This window comes from Aquarana catesbeiana, linkage group LG02 (genome assembly GCF_042186555.1).
Source record: "Aquarana catesbeiana isolate 2022-GZ linkage group LG02, ASM4218655v1, whole genome shotgun sequence".
Lineage (NCBI taxonomy): Eukaryota > Metazoa > Chordata > Amphibia > Anura > Ranidae > Aquarana > Aquarana catesbeiana.
In genome coordinates, this window is record NC_133325.1 from 236,936,208 (window position 1) to 236,958,590 (window position 22,383).

At 46.3% G+C, this 22,383-nt stretch overlaps 1 protein-coding gene and 1 long non-coding RNA gene across 2 annotated transcripts in view; one reads left to right on the forward strand and one right to left on the reverse strand.

Moving 5' to 3' along the window:
• LOC141127627 (uncharacterized) lies at positions 1 to 3,173 on the forward strand. The gene is made up of 2 exons (XR_012241569.1): positions 1 to 41; positions 3,009 to 3,173. It is a non-coding gene; the product is annotated as an uncharacterized lncRNA (long non-coding RNA).
• Positions 1 to 22,383, reverse strand: part of DIS3 (DIS3 homolog, exosome endoribonuclease and 3'-5' exoribonuclease) — a 122,444-nt gene that overhangs the window by 74,024 nt on the left and 26,037 nt on the right. The window lies entirely within an intron of this gene.

Consider the following 22,383-nt stretch of genomic DNA (forward strand, 5'->3'; position numbering starts at 1 on the left):
GAACTGTTTGGGTCCATGGAGATGCTATAGAGAACAAAGAGGTAACCGTATACATTCCCTAAATTTTACCTATGTATTTACAGTGCATCTGAAAAGTATTCACAGCATTTCACTTTTTCCACATTTTGTTATGTTACAGCTTTATTTCCAAAATGGAAAAAAAAAATCCATTATTTTCTTCAAAATTCTACAAACAATACCCCATAATGACAACGTGAAAAGTTTGTTTGAAATCTTTGCAAATGTATTAAAAATAAGAAACGAAAAAAATCACATGTACATAAGTATTCACAGCCTTTGCCATGACACTCAAAATTGAGCTCAGGTACATCCTCTTTCCACTGATTATCCTGGAGATGTTTCTACAACTTGATTGGAGTCCACCTGTGGTAAAGTTAGTTCATTGGACATGATTTGGAAAGGCACACACCTGTCTATATAAGATCCCACAGTTAACAGTGCATGTCGGAGCACAAACCAAGCCATGAAGTCCAAGGAATTGTCTGTAGACCTCCGAGACAGGATTGTATTGAGGCACAGATTTGGGGAAGGGTACAGAAAAATATCTGCAGCATCGAGGGTCCCAATGAGCACAGTGGCCTCCATCATTCGTAAACAAAAGACTTTTGGCACCATCAGGACTCTTCCTAGAGTGGACCGCCTGGCCAAACTGAGCGATTGGGGGAAAAGGGCCTTGGGCCCCTTTCACACAGGGCAGATCCGTCCGAGCAGAGTCCGCCTGCTCAGCGGGGGATCTCTCCGCTGAGCAGGCGGATGGCAGGTCCATGTCCACTCTGCTATGCAGAGCGGACAAGGACAGAGACCGCTGTCCTCTAGTGGGGCGGTCAGATGTAAACAGACTATATGTTTTTGTCTGATTGTCATCCAATCCGACCCGCTGGATGGATGGTGAATGTATCACTATGTCTATTTTCAGTGGATTTTGTCGGATCGAAAGCCAGGCGGGTGTCCGCTGACATCCGCCTCCCCGTAGAGGACAATGGGTGGCCCGATCATGTCCACCTGAAAAACCGACAGGCGGACCTGATCGGCCCGATTGTGTGAAAGGGGCCTTTGTCAGGGAGGTGACCAAGAACCCAATGGTCACTCTGACAACGCTCCATCGTTTCTCTGTGGAGAGAGGAGAACCTTCCAGAAGAACAACCATCTCTGCAGCACGCCACCAATCAGGCCTGTGTGGTAGAGTGGCCAGACGGAAGCCACTCCTCCAGTAAAAGACACATGACAGCCCGCTTGGGGTTTGCCAAAAGGCACCTGAAGGACTTTCAGACCTTGAGAAACAAAATTCTCTGGTCTGATGAAACAAAAATTGAACTCTTTGGCCTGAATGGTAAGTGTCATGTCTGGAGGAAACCATACACCGCTCATCACCTGTCCAATACCATCCCTATAGTGAATCATGGTAGTGGCAGCATCATGCTGTGAGGATGTTTTTCAGCGGCAGGAACTGGAAGACTAGTCAGGATGGAGGAAAAAATGAATGCAGCATTGTACAGAGACATCCTTGATGAAAACCTGTGTGTGGTATAACCGAATGCTTCAGTGGCATCTGCCATCTTGCAGCCCTCACCAGAATAATGGGTATTCATAGACTACAGAAAAAAGAAAGAAAAGAGGGCGCACCGACCTAGTGCATTACCACTGGTAACATTTATTAAAGAAAATTAAAACAGCAAATGAATACTCACAAACGAGCATGAATGTCAGGCATGAACAAATAGCTGCAGGTGAGCAGTACAAACATCAAAAAGCCGGGACCGGGCATCAGGTAGATGAGGCAATGGCTGACGCGTTTCAGGGGAGAATCCCTTTCTTCAGAGCCTACCCGCGTAGGCTCTGAAGAAAGGGGTTCTCCCCCGAAACGCGTCAGCCATTGCCTCATCTACCTGATGTCCGGTCCCGGCTTTTTGATGTTTGTACTGCTCACCTGCAGCTATTTGTTCATGCCTGACATTCATGCTCGTTTGTGAGTATTCATTTGCTGTTTTAATTTTCTTTAATAAATGTTACCAGTGGTAATGCACTAGGTCGGTGCGCCCTCCTTTCTTTCTTTTTTCTAATGTCCTTGAGAGCCCAGACTTGAACCCGATTGAACATCTCTGGAGAGATCTGAAAATGACTGTGCACCCACGTTCCCCATGCAACCTGATGGAGGCTGTGAATACTTATGTACGTGTGAGTTTTTTTGTCTTTGATAAATTTGCAAAGATTTTAAACAAACTTCTTTCACGTTGTCCATTATGGAGTATTTGTAGAATTTTCAGGAAAATAATTAATTTAATCCATTTTGGAATAGGGCTGTAACATAACAAAATGTGGAAAAAGTGAAGCGCCGTGAATACTTTCTGGATGCACTGTAATATGAAACACAATATACGCATCTTTGGATTCCAGCTTGTTTGTACAGTACATCATACTTTTCACTAGGAAAACTGTGCCCCTGTATTAACACACTGCAGCGAAGATAACTCTTGACATTCATATCAAATAGTTGAATTTGGATTGAAGGTTTTCTTATGATTTTTTTTATGTCCATTGTTAGGTGTTATGATAAAATAGATACTTTGTTTTAAATGTCTGTTTTGCTAAAATAACATATTAAAAGAAAAATAATTTTTGCAAAATAATGGGAGCCTGCCATGTTAACTTCTTGCAATGGGTAGAAAAAGAAACTGAGTTGAATTTTAAATCCTATTACAACAGTATAGAACAAACTATTCTAATCAGAATGGGTGGGAAGGATTAAATATCATTTCAAAATGGCTTGTATGTGATGCTTATGTTGTGTGGAACTCCTACAGGTCCAAAACTTTGTTGGGGGGTCATATGAGTGCAAAAAGATGCAAATAAAAAACATTTCACCTTGCAAGAAAACTCTTCATTAATGGCTGCAGGTGTAATGTATATGTATGGTAAAATAGGACACAGTAAACATGGCTGCTATATACAAACCTAATGCATGACATGATTTCTATAAACTTTTGCAGATAATCTTACAAGGGTTACGAAATTTAAACCGAGCAATGCATGAAGACATTGTTGCTGTACAGCTCTTGGAAAAAGAGAATTGGGTGGCTCCATCCGCTGTGGTCCTCCAAGATGATGGTGAAAATGAAGATATTGAATTTGTAGATGAAAAAGAAAAAATGGTATTTTAAACAACTGGTACTGTTTTATGTAGCATGTAAAGATAAATTAAATTGAAATGGGGTGTCTTGGCCTTTCAGTAAAAGGAAGAAGCTAATCTGAATTAGCGTTTTACAGTAACTTGTTTACTCTAAAGCTAGGTACACACAGGAAGTTTTTTTTTCGTTCAACCAAGCGAGAGGTCACTGTACTAACTAAGCAATGTGCATCTCCCCCGCTGAGCTATTGTGTTCTGATAGGGGGACTGCCCCCCCTCGCTGGTACACAATAGTCAGTGATCAGATGCTGGTTTTTCGACTTGCTTATTCGACCGGCTTCTGTCAGACAGGCTGCTGTACACATGGGCTGAATGTTGGCCGGTTTCTGTTGAACTAGGCGATATTCATCTCGTGTGTACCAGCCTTTAGTTGAGTTATATTAAAAGTTTTTTTAAGTTTTTGCTTTCATTGATGACTAAAGGCAAAATGCACCTTCGTGTTTGCTGTTATACACAAATCTAGATAGACACTTTTTTGTCTTTTTTTAATTACAAAATTCACGAAGCAAAATATCCTTAAGAGCAATAATGCAATTGCCTCCTCCTGGTACCACATGCTAGGTATAGAGAAATTATTATTAGTTTACTTTTACTGCAATAATATGTTGAGACTAGCAGAAATAGCATCCTATTCAGTTTGTGTCCATTGTTTAGCGGAGGATATGGTCCACCATTGTTTACGGCAGGGATGTCAAACTCTAGTTCATAGCGGGCCGCGTCAGCAGTATGGTTGCTTTCAAAGGACCGGTTGTATCTGGCGTGCGCTACGTACAGAGTGCAGAATTCAGGAGCGCGTGCTGCGTACAGAGTGCAGAATTCAGGAGCGCGTGCTGCGTACAGAGTGCAGAATTCAGGAGTGTGCTATGCAGGGTGGATTTAATTTCAATCATGATTTAAATCACTAGTAAAAAGGCTTGATTTAAATCAACTCGATTTAGATCATTTTTAAAGAGCAACTGTCATTTCTGTCCCACAGCAGATCCTCCTCTGACCTGCTGTTGACTCACCGACAGTCCCATTCACTTTAATGGGACGGCTGGTGATGCGGCAGTGACACAACAAGGTGAGGGACGTGGCGGCAGCAGGGTGAGTGGATGCCCACTAACGGACGCTGCCATAATGGATTTGAAATGACAGGTGCTCTTTAAATGTAAGGACTTATTCTTGCTGGTAGTTAGAATCTTTAATATTTGCAAACAAAATGAAGGTTTCCTATTTAGAATAATAAGCTGTCAGGTTAGTAAAACTGCGATATCAGAACCAATTCAATCATACAATTTGTAGTGTAAATAGATTTGCAAAACAATGGGATAAAGGAATATTCCTGAACTTTGTTTTATCTCATGGTTACTATGAAATTGTGTGAATACATCAATGCAGTGCATGTTATCTCAGCTTGCAGAGCTTGGAATAATTGAATGAGTTTATCAAAAATGTAAATATTGCAGAATATACAGCCTCATGCTACAATTCATGCGAAATAAACTAAATTATTAATGTATCATAAATAGAAAACTATCTTTTAGATAGATTTTTACTCCAAAAGCGTTTTATTAAAATACATTTGATAAAAATCAAAAAAATACAATTTTAAATAAAAAAAATAATTAAAAAAAAAAATCATTGATATCCACCCTGGCGCTATGTACAGGGTGCAGAATTCAGGAGTTTTTTTTTTTCTAAATTCCAGCTCCCCTATCTACCAATATAGCATTCATGTACTTTTCTTTCTCGAACATCACGGGACACAGAGCCACAGTAATTACTGATGGGTTATATAGGTATCACTGGTGATTGGACACTGGCACACCCTATCAGGAAGTTCAACCCCCTATATAATCCCTCCCCCTTGCAGGGATACCTCACTTTTTACGCCAGTGTCTTAGGTGATGGACGTGTAAAGATGTCCTGTGCTGAGCTCCAAAGGGAATATCCTAAGATCCTATACTGGGGCAAGCCAGGCGAACCGGATCCATTCAAAGTGTCTTTTCATGGCCGAATTGAATGGTACCCGGGCCTCGTGTCCGAAGAAACGAGGTTTTACCCGTAATGCTTCTCTTTTTAGAGAGCTGGACCCCGCAGATCAGAAAATGGCTTTAAACTTCCTAATTTCTGGCGAGGTGCTTTACGGTCCCAGAACTGTTGGATCCCCCTATTCGTAGGGGGCCCCAGTCTCTGACGGTTTTTTCAAACGGAGCCCACCGTGAGAGGTGAAGATTGGGTCTATGTAAACAGCACCCTGCGGCTGGATAAGGTAAGAGGAGATTCCACAGAATTTTTGAGTTCTAGTGGCTTTTCTCCTTTAAGGTAAATGCATGCTATGCCTATTGTGACCACCGGGGGCTGCCAAGAGCACAAACCTGCACATGCTGACTGTCTGTCTCAGGTGTTTGCATCGCTGATTATGTCCCAGCGTCTCAAGCAGGCTGCAAACAGGTAAGGTGGAAGGGGGGATTTCTCATGTTTGAATGTTCCCCCCCAGGCTAGAGAGGGGCCACAGGGGTCTAGAAAGTGGTTATACCACCCGGGCTCTGCGGCCTAATGGCCACCATCTCTGTAGATAGCCGTTCAGGCAGATCTTGTTACCAGCCTCCCTCCCTCCCCCCCCCCCCCCCCATCCCCAGCCTTTCTCCAGAAGCATGACAGGAGAGTCGGCAGTGCGGGAAGCGCTCGTTTTTTTCAAAACTCGAGGGGGGGGGGGCGGTAGAGGAGGGGGGCGGGACGTCAGCACAGAGTGCTTAGACTCCCACTCAGGCCAGCTGCAGGCTATTAAAGGCACTCTGTACAGGTGCACTCAGCCTTCTGAGAGACACAGAGCTGACGGTCGCATGTAAGGTGGGACACAGGCATTCTCCTAGGCAGCATTTACTGAAGTAACACCAGACTGAGCATTGGGTAGCAAGGCTTTTAGCCAGACTACATCGCTCAGCGGGCAGTGTTCATTTGTATACCTCACACCTTGTTGCTTTGCACTATGGGTAGAAGAGGTTCAAGCACCCCAGGAACCAGAGACACTAGGGGATCTCGTTCAGGTTCTGAGGGCCCCCTGTCGGCAGCATCCTCCCCCCCTAAAGATGGGCCAGGGACGGCTAGCCGGGGAGAGCCATCGGGGTCAGGGGCTACACCTGCTTCTGGCACTTCAGCCCCTGTATATATTACACGAGAGGTTTTTTCCTCAACCATTAATGGTCTAGAGGAAAGATTAATGGCCGTGATTACGTCTTCACTCAGTGGAAGAAAACGCACTAGGCTTTCCTCTGTTCCCCAAGACCCTCAGACAGAGGAGCTCTGGGATAAAGGAGATGAATCCCTTTCAGAGGTTCAGGATGGGACGGATGATTCCTCTTCGGGGGAATCAGGTGGAGAGGGACCCTCTGCGACTTCCCAAGAGGAGAAAGTCTTAGTGCAGATCCTCACTGGATTGGTCCGCTCCACATTTAAGTTGCCCATACCTGAAACTGCTAAAGAATCCTCTTCTGCTTTGGGGTCACTGAAACCTTTCCAAGCAGCACGTCTTTCCTGTTCATACTTTACTTGAAAAGCTCATTTATTCTGAGTGGGATCACCCAGACAAACGTTTTTTTCCGCCGAGAAAGTTTTCAACACTTTATCCGATGGAAGAAAAGTTTATTAAAATGTGGGGAATACTGGCTATTGATGCCGCCATTTCCTCCGTAAATAATAGCCTGACTTGTCCTGTAGACAATGCTCAGATGCTCAGGGATCCTGTAGATAAAAGGATGGAATCCCTATTGAAGGATGTTTTCTCCTTAGCAGGATCAGTGGCCCAACCTGCAGTAGCAGCGATTGGAGTCTGTCAATACTTAAGAGACCATGTTAAGCAGGTCATCAAAGTATTACCTGAACAGCAGGCCCAGGGGTTTGCTAACCTTCCAGTGGCCTTATGCTTTGTGGTTGATGACATTAGAGATTCTATCGTGCAAACCTCCCGTCTTTCACTGGGGTTGGTGCATAGACGTAGAATCCTATGGTTGAAAAATTGGTCAGCCGAAGCACCATGTAAGAAGCTACTGGCTGGGTTTCCATTTCGTGGTGCAAGGTTGTTTGGAGAGGACTTGGATAACTATATCAAGAGAATCTCTTGTGGGAAAAGCACTCTCTTACCTGTCAAGAAGAAGAGTAAGCGTCCCTCTTTCAAACGGACTCTTTCCCCAGCGCCGGGGGCTTCAGCCTCCAGGCAGTCTCGACGGCCGTCTCCATCGGGGTCCAGAGACAAGAGTCAACCCCAGGGACAAAAGAAGTCCTGGGGAAAGAAGCCTACTAGGCAAAACACTAAGACCTCTGCATGAGGGGGCGCCCCCGCTCACTCGAGTGGGGGGAAGACTGCGACAGTTCTCAGAGCTCTGGCAGGAGGACTTCCAGGACAGATGGGTAATCTCCACGGTAACCTTAGGGTACAAGCTGGAGTTTCAGGAATTCCCTTCTCCTCGGTTCCTCAGATCAAATGTTCCCAGAGACCCAGAGAAGAAGCAGTCGCTCCTTCTAGCGTTAGAGCGACTTTTGTCGCAGGAGGTCATTATGATAGTTCCCGCAAAGGACCAGGGATTGGGCTTCTATTCCAACCTTTTTACGGTCCAAAAGCCAAATGGGGATGTCAGGCCCATTCTGGACTTAAGGGATCTGAACGATTCCTAAGGATTCAATCCTTGCGCATGGAATCAATTTGAACAGTAGTTCCCACCCTGCAGGGAGGAGAATTTCTGGCATCAATAGACATCAGAGATGCATATCTGCATGTGCGCTTCGAGGTAGGAGGGCGCCATTTCCAGTTTGTGGCTCTGCCTTTCGGGATAGCCACTGCACCTCGAGTGTTCACAAAGATCTTGGCTCCTCCTCTGGCCAGATTAAGGGCTCAGGGTATAGCTGTCATAGCATACCTAGACGACCTGCTCTTGATAGACCGGTCGGTAGCCTCTTTGAATGAAAACTTGAGGACCACGGTCAGGTATCTAGAACACCTGGGTTGGATCCACAACTTAGAAAAGTCTTTCCTAAAACCAGTAAGAAGACTGGAGTATTTAGGTCTGATTATAGATACAAGCCAGGAGAAAATATTTCTACCCCAGGCAAAGATAACTGCTTTGAGAGAGCTGATTCTGACAGTAAGGACCAAGAAGGGTCCCTCAGTCCGCCTTTGTGGCTACTAGGGAAGATGGTGTCTTCATTCGAAGCAGTTCCCTATGCTCAGTTTCACTCAAGAATGCTGCAACACAGTATTCTGTCGACCTGGAACAAGAAGGTTCAGGCATTAGACTTTCCGATGCACCTGTCGCATGCGGTGCGTCAGAGCCTCAATTGGTGGCTCATACCCGAAAACCTGCAGAAGGGGAAATCCTTTCTACCGGTTACCTGGACGGTGGTAACAACAGATGCCAGTCTGTCAGGTTGGGGAGCAGTTCTGGAACAGGCTGCGGTCCAAGGGGTATGGTCCAAGACAGAGAGGACCTTACCCATCAACATTCTGGAGATCCGGGCGATACATCTAGCTCTAAAGGCCTGGTCTATCAGGCTACAGGGTTGTCCGGTCAGGATCCAGTCCGACAATGCCACAGCAGTGGCTTATGTCAATCATCAGGGAGGCACCCGGAGCCGAGCTGCTCAAAAAGAGGTGAACCAGATCTTAGTCTGGGCAGAGATGCATGTGCCATGCATATCGGCAGTTTTCATCCCGGGAATAGAGAATTGGCAGGCGGACTATCTAAGTCGCCAGCAGTTACTTCCAGGGGAATGGTCTCTGCATCCCGACGTCTTTTGGGCCATATGCCAAAGATGAGGGGTTCCAGATGTAGATCTCTTTGCATCCCGATTCAACAAAAAGATAGACAGATTTGTGGCAAGGACAAAAGATCCTCTTGCATGCGGGACGGATGCGTTGGTGATTCCGTGGCATCGGTTCTCACTGATTTACGCATTCCCGCCTATTCTGCTACTACCACGACTCCTTCGCAGGATCAGGCAGGAAAGGAAGTCGGTACTTCTGGTGGCTCCCGCTTGGCCCAGAAGGACTTGGTATGCAGAAATAGTAAGGATGACGGTAGGTTCCCCGTGGACACTACGGGAACGACCAGACCTGTTATCTCAAGGTCCAGTGTTCCATCCTGCCTTACAAACGCTAAATTTGACGGTTTGGCTATTGAGACCCACGTTCTGAAGAGTCGTGGGCTCTCAGGTCCTGTCATATCTACCTTGATTAATGCAAGGAAGCCAGCTTCCAGGATGATTTATCATAGAGTCTAGAAGGCTTATATAACCTGGTGTGAATCCAGAGGTTGGCATCCCAGGAAATATGTCATAGGTAGAATCCTTGATTTTCTAAAGATGGGATTAGAGATGAAGCTGGCCTTGAGTACCATCAAGGGCCAGGTCTCTGCTTTATCAGTATTATTTCAGCGGCCACTTGCTTCGCATTCTTTGGTCCGAAACTTTATGCAGGGGGTGATGCGTCTTAATCCTCCAGTTAAAGCGCCCCTAAACCCCTGGGACTTGAATTTGGTCCTGGCTGTGTTACAGAAACCGCCTTTTGAACCAATAAGTCAGATTCCTTTGGTCTTGTTGACAAGGAAATTAATTTTTCTGGTGGCCATCTCTTCTGCTAGAAGAGTATCAGAATTAGCAGCTCTTTCCTGTAAGGAGCCTTATTTGATTATACACAAGGATAGAGTGGTACTACGCCCTCATCCTAGTTTTTTACCGAAGGTGGTTTCTGATTTTCATTTAAACCAAGACATTGTTCTACCTTCCTTTTTTCCAGATCCCTGTTCTCTGGAAGAGAGATCTCTACATTCGTTGGATGTAGTAAGAGCAGTTAAGGCCTATCTAGGGGCAACTGCTCAGATCCGCAAGACGGATGTTTTGTTTGTGCTGCCAGAGGGTCCCAATAGAGGACAGGCAGTGTCAAAAGCTACCATTTCTAAATGGATTCGACAGTTGATCATTCAAGCTTACGGTTTGAGACAGAAGATTCCTCTGTTTCAGATCAGGGCACATTCCACAAGGGCTATTGGTGCTTCTTGGGCAGTGCATCACCAGGCCTCTATGGCTCAAATCTGCAAGGCCGCAACCTGGTCTTCAGTTCATGCATTCACCAGATTCTATCAGGTGGATGTGAGAAGGCATGAGGATATCGCCTTTGGGCGTAGTGTGCTGCAGGCAGCGGTACAGGGTCCTCAGGTCTGATTGCACCCTACTTGGTCGTGGTTCCCCCCCCCTCAGGTAGCATTGCTCTGGGACATCCCATCAGTAATTATTGTGGCTCTGTGTCCCGTGATGTTCGAGAAAGAAAATAGGATTTTTTAAAACAGCTTACCTGTAAAATCCTTTTCTTTCGAAGGACATCACGGGACACAGAGGTCCCGCCCCTCTTCTAATACACTATATTGCTTGGCTACAAAACTGAGGTATCCCTGCAAGGGGGAGGGATTATATAGGGGGTTGAACTTCCTGATAGGGTGTGCCAGTGTCCAATCACCAGTGATACCTATATAACCCATCAGTAATTACTGTGGCTCTGTGTCCCGTGATGTCCTTCGAAAGAAAAGGATTTTACAGGTAAGCTGTTTTAAAAAATCCTATTTTTTTGCAAAAATATCAACGATTTCCATTAAATCTACAGACACATACCTTACTGTCCTACATCCATGTTTCCAGGTCGTATCCATTTGTAATGTCTAACTTCCTGATCAGACTGTAGGTCATGACACAGGAATGAGTTGACCAGCTGACCTCATTAGCACATGCCCTGCATCATCAACCCTCCCATTCCCAGGTGCACATTTTTTAAAGAGTAAGTTCAAAATTGCACCAAGCTCCGCTTTAAAAAAAAAGTTCTGAAGCTTCTTTGGGGCAATTGCTGTGTGTAGTGCAGCCCATTCAGGTGGATGGGCTGCCCTATGTGTGATGAGTGAAAATGCTCCAAAACAACCCCCCCACCGCAAAAAAACCCCCAAAAAAACGCATGTGGGAATCCAAGTTCCCGCTATGCGGAGATGTGAACAGGGCTTGACAGCTGTGTTTCTGTCCACTCCTTCCTATGTACTTGTATAAAGATGGCCATACACTATGCAATCTGATTGTGCATTTAGTGAGAAGGGTGATCACTGATTGCATTTCATTTAAAAAATGTGCACGTGGTAGTGTGAGGGTGGATGATGCAGGGTGTGTGCTAATGAGGTCAGCTGGTGAACTGCTTCCTGTGTCATGACCTAAAGTCTGATCAGGAAGAAGACATTACTAATGGATACATCCTGGAAACATGGATGTAGGACAGTAAGGTATGTGTCTGTCTGTAGATTTAATGGAAAGCATTGATATTTTTGCAAAAATAGTACATGAATGTGCTATATTGGTACATAGAGGAGCTGGAATTTAGAAGAAAAAAAAAAGTGAATAAAGGTGAACTTACTCTTTAATCCAAGAATGACCCCTCTTGGTCACCAAAACCTGCTGTAAATTCACTGTTGTTGAGATCTCTATATAAACATTTTCAAATGCTTTTCCATTTCCTGACCAAATAACAGTGTCACCTAATATACCTCGACTATGTTATGACAAACCTGATTTATGGAATCTGCAAATAAAAAATATTTTTACAGTGGTCTATATAGGAGACTTTGGTGGCACGGAGCGAGCTGAATAGAGCACATTGTGCCTTTCAAAGGAAAAATGAAGAACCATTAATAAATTCTCCATTTTATAATTGGAGATGTTAAAAACGAATTAGGGTAATCAGATAACACATTTAATTTTCCAGTGAAGCATGAGAAATCCAGATATCGGCAGAAAATGATCGATACAGCATCTGTGGACGCAAATCCAGCCAATTAATATTTTATAAATGCAATGAAGCTACATGTGACCAATAGCAAAAAAGTAAAGCTGATCTGGCCCTGCTTTCTAAATAATAGGAATGTTCTAGGAGGAGCAGTGCTGTAGGTAGGGTAAATTCAGGCCTTTCTATTCTGCTCTGCTTGCCGGCAACACATACAGGGTAGATACTGTCCTTCCATTCCAACTTCTTTCAAAAATAAGTTACAAGCATATACTGTGAATGGTTTAGTGTCTAAACTGTGTAAATGGTTTGTTACAGCTAAAAAATATTGAAAAGAGCAATGCAAAACCATCTGGAAGAGTAGTTGGGATCATAAAAAGGAACTGGAGACCATACTGCGGCATGTTGTCAAAGTCACAGATTAAAGAGGTCAGTACTCAATTTATGAAAAACTTTTTTGTTTTATAAGTTAGGGCATTGTCCAAATACATCTTTATGATGGGCACTTTTTTATTCACCACACTTTACCATGTTACTGTGTTTACTAGACTAAAAAAAAATCTGCTTTTACTAATATATTTCTTGTGTAGATATCCACTCAGAATAATATAGAAATTCACAGTTTTAAACACCTAAACCCACAGGTGACTCTTTGGTGCTCTTTAGCTGTACAAAAACAAATAGATAATTACAAGTGATAATTGCATGAGAGACACACAGCCTAGGACTGTGATGGCGAACCTTGGCACTCCAGATGTTTTGGAACTACATTTTTCCTTGATGCTCTACACTGCAGAGTGCATGAGCATCATGGGAAATTTAGTTCCAAAACATCTGGGGTACCAAGGTTCGCATTCACTGGCCTAGGATATCAAGGCGCTTCCCCCTCTTCTCCCTTCTCCAAGCTAACAACTACTCTGTTTTCTGTTAGCACTTTCCTGTGAGTAGCGGAAGTTCAGAGAAGCAGCACTGAGAGAGCAGGAGCCAGCAAAGTTGTAAACTGCAAATTCTGGAACCAAAATACAAAACTAAAATGTGCAGAAGGTGTAATACTACTTTAAATCTACTTTCTGTGCATCAAATGCCATTTCAGGCCCAGATTTCATACCGTGACATCATCACTGTGCTGCATGCAGAGCCATGGGAGGGTCCCAACATGTCCTCTCACTAGAGACTGCCTACAAAAATACTACAGGAAGGGGTGGATATAAGACTAATCATCCTGCATATAGAGAGAAATTGTTAGTATCTGGTCCTATTACAGGAAGACCTTGCACAAAGGCAGAGTTCAACAGTGGACTATTGCACAGATCTGGAACAATACACAAGATGCACCAAAATGAAAGGAAGGATACTTGTAACTCTTGTATTAAAACAATATTTGCTTATCCCTGGGTTCAGCTTTAATGTAATTCTGTTTGCTAGGTTAGGTTAAAAATAAAAAGGACTTGCTGTAATAAAAAAAAGGAAATGCCTACCTGTGCCACCAAACATTGCTTATTTGAGGCGCTACAGATTGAATAATCTTTAGCATCTGACCTATTTCCCTGCGTGTCAGATGCTGGGACCCCTGCTTTGTTCTGTTTTTCCATGTGCTGGCACCTACTTTGGTACAGTAGTGACACTGGATTCCAAAATGCACAGTCAAGGACCAAGCATTTGAAAAAGTCAAAAATATGTCAGATGCTGAAGATTCCTCAAGCACCTTAACTTTTCAATTGAGTAAAGATCTGTGGAGCTGTTATCTTAACAGGGAGCCTTGGTTGCTTCCCCTATAACCATACCCCACTCTGTGGGTCCTCAGTTTTGTGCTAGTGCCTGACGGTGATGGACCTCTTCATGGAGAAAATCACTTAGCTTAAAGTGGGAACCCTCACATATACCCAGTGAAGTGAACAGCCTCAGATGATACAGAGATTAAACAAATCTCCCTACATATGTTTTACATGTACAGTGGATATAAAAAGTCTACACACCACTGTTAAAATGTCAGGTTTCTGTGATTTAAAAAAAAATGAGACAAAGCTAAATCATTTCAGAACTTTTCCCACCTTTTAATGTGACCTATAAACTGTACAACTCAGTTAAACAGCAAACTGAAATCTTTTAGGTGAGGGAAGTAAAAATAAAATAATATGGTTGCATAAGTGTGCATATCCTTAAACTAATACTTTGTTGAAGCACCTTTTGATTTTATTGCAGCACTCAGTCTTTTTGGGTATGAGTCTTATCAGCATGGCACATCTTGTCTTGGCAATATTTGCCCACTCTTCTTTTCAAAAACACTCCAAATCTTCAGATTGAGAGGGCATCTCCTGTGCACAGTCCTCTTCAGATCTGGGCTCTGGCTGGACCATTCCAAAACTTTAATCTTCTTCTGGTGAAGCCATTGATTTGGATGTATGCTTTAGGTCATTATCATGCTGAAAGTTGAAGTTCCTCTTCATATTCAGATTTCTAGCAGAAGCCTGAAGGTTTTGTGCCAATATTGACTGGTATGGTTCATAATTCCCTCTACCTTGACTAAGGCCCCTGTTCCAGCTGAAGAAAAACAGCCCCAAAGCATGATGCTGCCACCACAATGCTTCACAGTGGGTATGGTGTTCTTTTGGTGATGTGCAGTGTTGTTTTCGCGCCAAACATATCTTTTGAGATTATGGCTAAAAAGTTCAACCTTGGTTTCATCGGACCATAACACATTTTCCCACATGCTTTTGGGAGACTTCAGATGTGTTTTTGCAAAATTTAGCCAAGCTTGGATGTTTTTCTTCATCAGAAAATTATCACATGTACCACACAGCCAATACTTGCAGATATTCCTGCAGCGATTTTAATGTTGCTGTAGGCCTCTTGGCAACCTCCCTGACCAGTTTTCTTCTCATCTTTTCATCAATTTTGGAGGGATGTCCAGTTCTTGGTAATGTCACCTTTGTGCCATATTTTCTCCACTTGATGACGACTATCTTAACTGTGTTCCATGATGTATTTAATGCCTTTGTACCCTTCTCCTGACTGAAACCTTTCAACAATGAGATCCCTTTGCTGCTTTTAAGCTCTCTGTGGATCATGGCTTTTGCTGTAGGATGCGACTAAGAAAATGTCAGGAAAGACCTACTAGAACAGCTGAACTTTATTTGGGGTTAATCAGAGGCACTTTAACCTTCCTGGTGGTATTCCTGAGTGTGGCTCGGGGTTAAATTTCCGTGCCATTAGCGGTAACCCCGATCCACACTTGGGATTGCATTACCTTGTCACCAGGATCCTGCGATGTCCCCCCGCTGTGTTCTCTGCCCAATGCTCTGTGTTTCGGGCTCCGTTCCCTGCAAGCGTTGTGATGCATGGGAGCGGAGCCCGGCGGCAAATTCAAAAAGTACAAAAAAACATAACGCATACAGTACACTGTAATCTTAGATTACATTGCTGTATCAAATCATTTCACCTCCCTTTTGTCCCTAGTGCTTTGTCCAGTGCCCTGCATGCACTTTTACATTATATATACTGTTCTTTCTGCCTGGAAACTTGAGCTTGTCCATGCCAACCAAAAAGTGTCCCTTTTACGTCAAAAGTGGTTTTAGACCATCTAGAAAACAGCGATAGTATATTAGAACACTTGCAGAATTGAGCGATAGTGAATCGTGGGGAAATTCATTTTATTATTATTATATTATATTTTATAATTATTTATAGTTATATTATAATTTATGATTTTGTGTTTCAAACTTTATCATACCCAGGATGTCTACTAGACTCTTGTTTGGACAGATTTAAGTGTGTTATTAAGAATCACAGGGCTACAATATAAAACGCCAAATTTCTATGCAAAAGAATGTACCGCTTTTGAGATTCAAAAATCTGACATAATCATACCACCAGGTTACATGATAGCAGATGTGTACTGACTCCTATTTACCATGAGTTTAAATGTGATTGCTTAATTCTGAACACAGCTATATCTCCAGTTACAAGAGGGTGTGCACACTTATGCAACCATATTATTTTCGTTTTTTATTTTTACTTCCCCGCCCCCCCCCCCAAAAAAAAAAAAGATTTCAGTTTGTTTTTCTATTGAGTTGTACAGTTTATAGGTCACATTAAAGGTGGAAAAAGTTCTGAAATGATTCATCTTTGTCTCATATTTTTACATCGCAGAAACCTGACATTTTAACAGGGGTGTGTAGACTACACACCCTTTTTATATCCACTGTATATCTGCTGTCTTCAGCTTTCTATATTCTCTATAAAGTGCACATGATGTTAGAAATTTTTCTTCCTGTTTCAGCATAGGGAGGGGAGTCTGCATACATTGTGGGAGAACTGATTGGAGAAAAGGCACACATCCCCTCTTCCACATAGGGAAAGGAGGAACAAAGAAACTTACAGAACTGTGCTGTGAATAGACAAGCTCTCTACTAATCTATTTATAGCACCCTCCCTGACACAAATTTTCAGCTGCTTTAATCTCCTGTGTTGGAGAACTTGTCAGAAGTTATCATGCTGATAACAGAGGAATGGAGCAGCAGAAAGACACAGGACTTGGGGTTTTGGAGAGAGATAAGTAAACACTACAGATATGTGCCGAGGTCAGATTTCATGAATGGGGTTTAGATCCATTTTAATTAGTTTAGTTTATTATTTTTCTTTATTATTTTAGGAGTTGGATTCCTTCTTCAACCACTCAATGTCTTCTAATGCCAACATAGAAGCAACATATCTGAAATGGTGCAACCTTGGTAAAACCTTGGGAGCTGTACCCAGGCCTATAATGTTTCGGGCACTGGATCCTGCATGGCACTCACCTTTGCAGTTCGTGCAATGCATTGTCAGCTGCTGGGTGCTATACAGGTCCTGAGCTGTGGCCCATCGCTGTGGAATCAGGTCCCTAAAGACACCCTTTGAGGGTATGCCCACCATGACGGACAAAGCCCATCTAGCTCTATCTCAGGCAAGTAACAGGCAACCTATTTGACTAAAGCAGAATTCTCTGCATCGCTGTCACAATTCATTGGACAAATTATGGATTTAATACAGCCATCTTTGTCCAGGGCTCAAAAACAGCACCACTCATCTCCTACTCCCATTTCCCAATCTGAGTTGAATCCCAATATGCTGGCTCTAGAGGACGCAAACACCCATGGGAATGTGGAAGAACTTCAGACTTCTATTATAGTGAAGCGCGAGCTTTACCCATCATGCTTTATAATGTTGAAAAGATCATTGGTTCTTTCTGCCAAAGCCTTGGCATTGTGCAGCATGACTTTCTTCTGTTTCACCATGCCCCTTTGGATACAAAGAGATGTGCAAAATACTGCAAAACATTACTTGTTCATGAACAGATAGAAATTGAAGGAAATAATTCAGGAGTATGGGCCCCACCCCAGACTCACCAAAAGAAAAGAAAAACGGCAAGTGGACTATTGCGATACACCCTGTTTATTTTGCATTGTGAGGCCATATATTTTCTACAGATAGAAATTGAAGAGAATTTTGCTGTGTACACTTTTCAGGTCCATGTACAGATAGAATATGCAGTCTATGACAGATTTTTAGCTCCCTCCAAAATCATTCCTGAAATCTATCCCTTGGAAAAAGTTGGCAAAGAAGTGGGCTTTTCATGATCCTGTCATCTTTGTCCTAAACAAACATCTCACTGTACCTATTGAAGATGTGTCTTGTTTCATTCTCTCTTTGCTCTTGTGGGTCCAGCCCTGTCAAACTGCAGCTAACTGAACTAGAGCAATAAACAACCAACATGATTTTGTATTTCAGCAAATTGCTATCTGCCTGCCTTTTTCATTTTTTTTTTTTTTTTTTTTTTTTTTGTGTGTGATTGTGTGAATGCCCTAGAACAGTGATGGCGAACCTATGGCACGCGTGCCACAGCTGGCACGTAGAGCCATCTCTGTGGGCACACGAGAGGGTCCAGGTTCACGGCGGGGAGAACATGGCAGCAAGCAGCGGCGAGGTGCAGGAAATGATCTGCACGTGTGAGTGAGTGGCCGGCTCCGCAGCCTCCGTGTGGAATGCTACATGCCTAACAGCTGGGGGGAGGGATAGAAGCAAGCAACGGCGAGCTGCAGGAAACTGTCTGCACAAGTGAGTGGGCGGCCCCTCATCCTCCGCGTGGTAGGCTACAAGCATGACAGCGCGGGAGCAAGTGAAGAGAAGAGCTTAATTTTATGGCCGAAGAGGGGCATCCCTGGTGCATTCCGGAGCCTGGACTCCTCAAAGCTCCAACAGTGAGGCCCGGAGAACAGACTGACTGTGGGCCCGGAAGACGAGGACAAGCGGAGAGGCTCAGGCTATGAGGGAGCCGCTGGATGAAACAGAGCAGAGGGCTCTCCCGGATCAAGTATGGAGACAGGTACCGGCCACAATTATACACTGAATACCTACATACAAAGACTGGGGCATGGAGGCAGAGCAGGGATTGCAGATAGGGACAGAGCTAGAGGTCTCCCTTTCTCTCCGCTCCCCTCTTTTTCAGTCCCCCTGTGTCCCCCCCCTCTCTCTCGCTGTCCCCCCTCTCTCTCGCTGTCCCCCCTCTCTCTCGCTGTCCCCTCTCTCTCTCGCTTGTCCCCTCTCTCTCTCGCTGTCCCCTCTCTCTCTCGCTGTCCCCTCTCTCTCTCGCTGTCCCCTCTCTCTCTCGCTGTCCCCTCTCTCTCTCGCTGTCCCCTCTCTCTCTCTGCTGTCCCCTCTCTCTCTCGCTGTCCCCCTCTCTCTCGACGCCTGTCCCCCGCTCTCTCGCCTGTCCCCCCCTCTCTCTCGCTGTCCCCTCTCTCTCCTCGCTGTCCCCTCTCTCTCTCCTCTCTCTCTCGCTGTCCCCTCTCTCTCTCTCTCTCTCTCGCTTGTCCCCTCTCTCTCTCTGTCCCCCCTCTCTCTGTGTCCCTCTCTCTCTCTCTGTGTCCCCTCTCTCTCTCTCTCTCTGTGTCCCTCTCTCTCTCTCTGTGTGTCCCCTCTCTCTCTCTCTGTGTCCCCTCTCTCTCTCTGTGTCCCCCTCTCTCTCTGTTGTGTCCCCTCCTCTCTCTGTGTCCCCTCTCTCTCTCTCTCTGTGTCCCCTCTCTCTCTCTCTCTCTCTGTCCCCTCTCTCTCTCTCTCTCTCTCTCTCTGTGTCCCCCCTCTCTCTCTCTCTCTCTCTCTCTCTGTGTCCCCCCCTCTCTCTCTCTCTCTCTCTCTCTCTCTCTGTGTCCCCCCCTCTCTCTCTCTCTCTCTCTCTGTGTCCCCTCTCTCTCTCTCTCTCTCTCTCTCTCTCTCTCTCTCTCTCTCTCTCTCTGTGTCCCCCTCTCTCTCTCTCTCTCTCTCTCTCTCTCTCTCTCTCTCTCTCTCTCTCTCTCTGTCCCCCCCTCTCTCTCTCTCTCTCTCTCTCTCTCTCTCTCTCTCTGTCCCCCCTCTCTCTCTCTCTCTCTCTCTCTCTCTCTCTCTCTCTCTCTCTCTCTCTCTCTCTCTCTGTCCCCCCCCCCCTCTCTCTCTCTCTCTCTCTCTCTCTCTCTCTCTCTCTCTCTCTCTCTCTCTCTGTCCCCCCCTCTCTCTCTCTCTGTCCCCCCTCTCTCTCTGTGTCCCCCTCTCTCTCTCTGTGTCCCCCCTCTCTCTCTCTGTGTCCCCTCTCTCTCTCTGTGTCCCCTCTCTCTCTCTCTCTCTGTCCCCCTCTCTCTCTCTCTCTCTCTGTGTCCCTCTCTCTCTCTCTCTCTCTGTGTCCCCCCTCTCTCTTCTCTCTCTCTCTCTGTGTCCCCTCTCTCTCTCTCTCTCTCTCTCCTCTCTCTCTCTCTCTCTCTCTCTCTCTCTCTCTCTCTCTGCCCCCTGTGTGTGTGTGTGGTCCCCTCTGTGTGTGTGTGTGTGTGTGTCCCCTCTGTGTGTGTGTGTGTGTCCCTCTGTGTGTGTGTGTGTGTGTCCCCTCTCTGTGTGTGTGTGTGTGTCCCCTCTCTGTGTGTGTGTGTGTGTCCCTCTGTGTGTGTGTGTGTGTCCCCTCTCTGTGGTGTGTGTGTCCCTCTCTGTGTGTGTGTGTGTCCCTCTCTGTGTGTGTGTGTGTGTCCCCTCTCTGTGTGTGTGTGTGTCCCCTCTCTGTGTGTGTGTGCTGTCCCTCTCTGTGTGTGTGTGTGTGTCCCCTCTCTGTGTGTGTGTGTCCCCTCTCTGTGTGTGTGTGTCCCCTCTCTGTGTGTGTGTGTCCCCTCTCTGTGTGTGTGTGTGTCCCCTCTCTCTCACTGTGTGTCCCCTCTCTCTCACTGTGTGTCCCCTCTCTCTCACTGTGCGTCCCCTCTCTCTCACTATGCGTCCCCTCTCTCTCACTGTGCGTCCCCTCTCTCTCACTGTGCGTCCCCTCTCTCTCACTGTGCGTCCCCTCTCTCTCACTGTGGCGTCCCCTCTCTCTCACTGTGCGTCCCCTCTCTCTCACTGTGCGTCCCCCTCTCTCTCACTGTGCGTCCCCTCTCTCTCACTGTGCGTCCCCTCTCTCTCACTGTGCGTCCCCTCTCTCTCACTGTGCGTCCCCTCTCTCTCTCTGTCCCCCTCTCTCTCTCTCTGTCCCCCCTCTCTCTCTCTCTGTCCCCCCTCTCTCTCTCTCTGCCCCCCCCCTCTCTCTCTCTAACCCCCCTCTCTCTCTCTCTGTGTCCCCCCCCTCTCTCTCTCTCTCTCTCTCTGTCCCCTCTCTCTCTCTCTCTCTGTCCCCCTCTCTCTCTCTCTCTCTGTCCCCTCTCTCTCTCTCTCTCTCTCTCTCTCTCTCTCTCTCTCTCTCTCTCTCTGTCCCCTCTCTCTCTCTCTCTCTCTCTCTCCTCTCTCTCTCTCTCTCTCTCTCTCTCTCTCTCTCTGTCCCCTCTCTCTCTCTCTCTCTCTCTCTCTCTCTCTCTCTCTGTCCTCTCTCTCTCTCTCTGTCCCCTCTCTCTCTCTCTGTCCCCTCTCTCTCTCTCTCTCTCTCTCTCTCTCTCTCTCTCTCTCTCTCTCTCTCTCTCTCCCCCCCCCCCCTCTCTCTCTCTCTCTCTCTCTCTCTCTCTCTCTCTCTCTCTCTGTCCCCCCCCTCTCTCTCTCTCTCTCTCTCTCTCTCTCTCTCTGTCCCCTCTCTCTCTCTCTCTCTCTCTCTCTCTCTCTGTGTCCCCTCTGTGTGTGTGTGTGTGTGTGTGTGTGTGTGTCCCCTCTGTGTGTGTGTGTGTGTCCCCTCTGTGTGTGTGTGTGTGTGTGTGTGTCCCCTCTGTGTGTGTGTGTGTCCCCTCTCTGTGTGTGTGTGTGTGTGTGTCCCCTCTGTGTGTGTGTGTGTCCCCTCTCTGTGTGTGTGTGTGTCCCCTCTCTGTGTGTGTGTCCCCTCTGTGTGTGTGTGTCCCTCTCTGTGTGTGTGTCCCCTCTCTGTGTGTGTGTCCCCTCTCTGTGTGTGTGTCCCCTCTCTGTGTGTGTGTCCCCTCTCTGTGTGTGTGTCCCCTCTCTGTGTGTGTGTCCCCTCTCTGTGTGTGTGTCCCCTCTCTGTGGTGTGTGTCCCCCCTCTCACTGTGTGTGTCCCCCCTCTCACTGTGTGTGTCCCCCTCTCACTGTGTGTGTCCCCCCTCTCTGTGTGTGTCCCCCCCCTCTCTCTGTGTGTCCCCCCTCTCTCTGTGTGTCCCCCCCTCTCTCTGTGTGTGTCCCCCCTCTCTCTGTGTGTGTCCCCCCTCTCTCTGTGTGTGTCCCCCCTCTCTCTGTGTGTGTCCCCCCTCTCTCTGTGTGTGTCCCCCCTCTCTCTGTGTGTGTCCCCCCTCTCTCTCTCTGTCCCCCCTCTCTCTCTCTGTCCCCCCTCTCTCTCTCTGTCCCCCCTCTCTCTCTCTGTCCCCCCTCTCTCTCTCTCTCTGTCCCCCTCTCTCTCTGTCCCCTCTCTCTCTGTCCCCTCTCTCTCTCTGTGTCCCCCTCTCTCTCTCTGTGTCCCCCTCTCTCTCTCTGTGTCCCCCTCTCTCTCTCTGTGTCCCCTCTCTCTCTCTGTGTCCCCCTCTCTCTCTCTGTGTCCCCCCTCTCTCTCGGTGTCCCCCCTCTCTCTCGGTGTCCCCTCTCTCTCTCTCTCTGTCCCCCCTCTCTCTCTCTGTGTCCCCTCTCTCTCTCTCTGTCCCCTCTCTCTCTCTCTCTGTGTGCGTCCCCTCTCTCTGTGTGCGTCCCCTCTCTCTGTGTGCGTCCCCTCTCTCTGTGTGCGTCCCCTCTCTCTGTGTGCGTCCCCTCTCTCTGTGTGCGTCCCCTCTGTGTGTGCGTCCCCTCTGTGTGTGTGTCCCCTCTGTGTGTGTGTGTGTCCCCTCTGTGTGTGTGTGTGTCCCCCTCTGTGTGTGTGTGTGTCCCCTCTGTGTGTGTGTGTCCCTCTGTGGTGTGTGTCGTCCCTCTGTGTGTGTGTGTCCCTCTGTGTGTGTGTGTCCCCCCTCTGTGTGTGTGTGTCCCCTCTGTGTGCTGGTGTGGTCCC